Consider the following 3,341-nt stretch of genomic DNA (forward strand, 5'->3'; position numbering starts at 1 on the left):
TCCCACGTGTGTTATCATTAAAATGATCGTTTGACTTAACCCGGCCGGACCAGTGTTGTTATTGTGGTTTTTTTCTCTTGTCTCCATCCCCAATTTTGAACTCGTAACAGTATATAGTACTATGGAGAAGGCAGCATTTAGCTGTAGCCTCCATAAAACCACAGCTGTTCTGGAAAACTTTGTCCACCTTTGATTGTCTTTAAGTTTTGTTGTAGCCACAGAGAGCAAATCTTTGTTCTTTATGGAGAACCAGTGAGGCTGTTTGGACTTTCCTTTGAAACATCAGTGCAGGAGTCTCTCAGTACATCTGTTTACAGTGAGGGACAAAGAAGCAGCAGAACCACCCACAAGACCATGAGAGGATACACCTGTAAGCACTTCTCATAAATCACATGACCATAACCAGAATAGACGAGAGTAATTATGTTTCTTTTTTTTCATTGAGGTGATTTTGGTCTGTATATTGTGTCAGATAAAGTCAACATCATTGCATTTCACTGTTATATTTTCTGTGTTCTTTATGTATTTTTAATCGTTGTTTGATAACATCTCTGGTGTAAGTGTCATGGGGATCATTTCATGAAGAAGAAGAGTCACATGACCCCTGAAATGTCCCTTTGTTATTAGTCAGATGTTGCCAACTCCACCTCTTTCATGTGATAGTGCATGGAAACCCTCAGTTAACATATAAAGTAGATAACCAGCTTCACGTGGGTGTTTATGGTAATTACCAATATCAAGGCTGTTACACACTGAGAGTGTTGCAAAAAATGACACAAAATTCAAAATTATCTGGTTTTCGAACTTGCCGTGTAGGGCATATACACACTGTACATATAAAAAAGTTATCATGGGAAAACAAAGTTTGAAGACATCACATTTCAAATTAATTCTCTCTAAAATTTGCATATGGGCGCAATGCATATCTTTTGCATATAAAATCCATGCTGATTAAAGTTTGATTAGGTGGGTCTAAAATCCAAGATAACAAAATAAAATTGCTTCATTAGTCAACTGGTGGATATTAAGAGGTTATCCGGCTCTGGTATAATACCCAGTAAAACCAGTAGATGGAAGACTTGAAACATGAGTCATGATCATTTCAAGCTTCTGGGTGGTTTATTAGGAGAGGCTCTGTGCTGTTTCATGAGGTATGATGCAAAAAGAAGTCCAGTCTGAGTCATATCACATGTTCATGAGTTTCTAGTTTCAGACACCAAAACCTTTCAGTTCTTGTTGTCATGTTAAAGTTCTGTTTGTGACACTGAAATTTTCCCAGAGCAATAACAGTGAAATGTGACAGTGTAAATAACAGTGTAAAAATGTGATGCTTTAGACCAATGAATTAAAAAGATCAAGTGTCAAAAAATATTTCCTCAGATACTAGTATTAGTACAAGTGTTTCAGTCTGAAGTACTGAAGCTTTCCTGTACATCTTTCAGAGACTGAACAATGTTTTTACTGGTTTTAGTCTGCAGTTGCAGTCTAAAGTTGGCTTTCTGCACTGAAGATATATATTTTTTCTAATTATCATTTAGCCACAACCAAACAAATGAAATTTTCCATCTGTCACATTAGTGAAACAAACATCACCACACAGCAAAAAAGGTGAGACCAAAGGTTTTATTAATAATGCAAAGAAACCAGATCACAGCTGAACACGAATCAATAAGCATGCATAAAATACAAATAGCATTAAAACTACTGCTGTTATAAAACATAACATATTTATATGACAGTTGCAATCCTGGCAGAACAAAACAAGAAAAAAAATACAATTTTAACTGGTATTTCAAGTATGTGATTTTTTTGAGTTCTTTGAGTCTAAATAAACAATATACAATATATAAAAATATAAAAATAATTTTAACAAATGTTTGTGCTTTGGTCTGAGTGCGCATCTTTAACGGCTAGCTCGAGTTATAGGGGGATCGCATTCCTCAGCCTCCCAAGGAAAGACTATTTAGTTGATACAGGAGGAACATTGTCGTTTTCATCCTGGCTGTGGAACACTGGACCAGCTCGTTATCCTCTCAAGGACATTTTAAGGTGCACAGGAGTTTGCTCAACCTGTCTATATGTTTTTTGTGGAGTTTAGAGGCATTTGAGCATGTCCCTTGAAGTATTCTGTGTAAGGTGTTTAAAGAGTATGGGGTTTCAGTTCTTGTAAAACTGTTGCAAGAGGTTGGTCCGCATTGCTGGCAATAATTCAGACTCATTCCCAGTGGGCGTTGGACCCTGCCTTGTCACAAGCCAAGGGCAAATGCTGAATTGGGAATTCTTTGATGTCCAAATTACAGAGCCCTCAGCTGATTACTCCACCTCTTCTGTGCCCTCAGAGGAGCAGGAGTAAGAGGTGGAGCGCCAGGAAACTCTATAGGGATTATGAGTTTCAGCGGATTTAGGGATTCCTTGGTATTGTCTGAGAACAGAAAGATCTCCTGGCTGGAGAGAAGCACATCTAGCCTATCCATTTCATTCATTTACTCCATAATCCAGAGCCAGATTATCATTCAACAATACATTTTTCAATAGATGTGAATAACTTAAATACGTGTTCTCATAAAATATTATCTGCTGTGCACAGAGTTGGGAAGGTTACTTTTAAAATGTATTCCATTTCAGATTACAGAATACATGCCCCAAAATGTATTCTGTAACGTATTCCGTTACGTTACTCAATGAGAGTAACGTATTCTGAATACTTTGGATTACTTACTATATTATCATGCTGTTTACAACTACGTGAATCTACTATTGCTGTGTGATTTATTACTGTTACTGAAGGTTCGCGGCTCCGAACTGTAGTAAAGAGACCTCTGACTAATACGTTGGTTCCGTGTCGGGCTCATAGCCGAAAAATAGCTTTACTTTGTTGTGTGGGTCAACTTTGCTTGCGAGAGACAGAGAGAGGCGTTGAAAGGCTGCTCCAATGGAACTTATTGTTTCGGAGGAAAACACGAACACAGCGTACAGTCGAGTCTTAATAGCTTACTTACAACTGGGCTCGTCAGGCACTCTTCTTGGCTGCAGTGGTTATTACAGGAAGTGCAGAATTATTAGGCAAATTAGTATTTCCACATCATCCTCTTCGTGCATGTTGTCTTACTCCAAGCTGTATAGGCTCGAAAGCCTACTACCAATTAAGCATATTAGGTGATCTGCATCTCTGTAATGAGAAGGGGTGTGGTCTAATGACATCAACACCCTATATCAGGTGTGCATAATTATTAGGCAACTTCCTTTCCTTTGGCAAAATGGGTCAAAAGAAGGACTTGACAGGCTCAGAAAAGTCAAAAATAGTGAGATATCTTGCAGAGGGATGCAGCAGTCTCAAAATT

This window comes from Mchenga conophoros, linkage group LG3, assembly GCF_057382185.1.
Source record: "Mchenga conophoros isolate Kocher_MC1m ecotype Shallow Benthic linkage group LG3, M_conophoros_male_GT1.1, whole genome shotgun sequence".
Lineage (NCBI taxonomy): Eukaryota > Metazoa > Chordata > Actinopteri > Cichliformes > Cichlidae > Mchenga > Mchenga conophoros.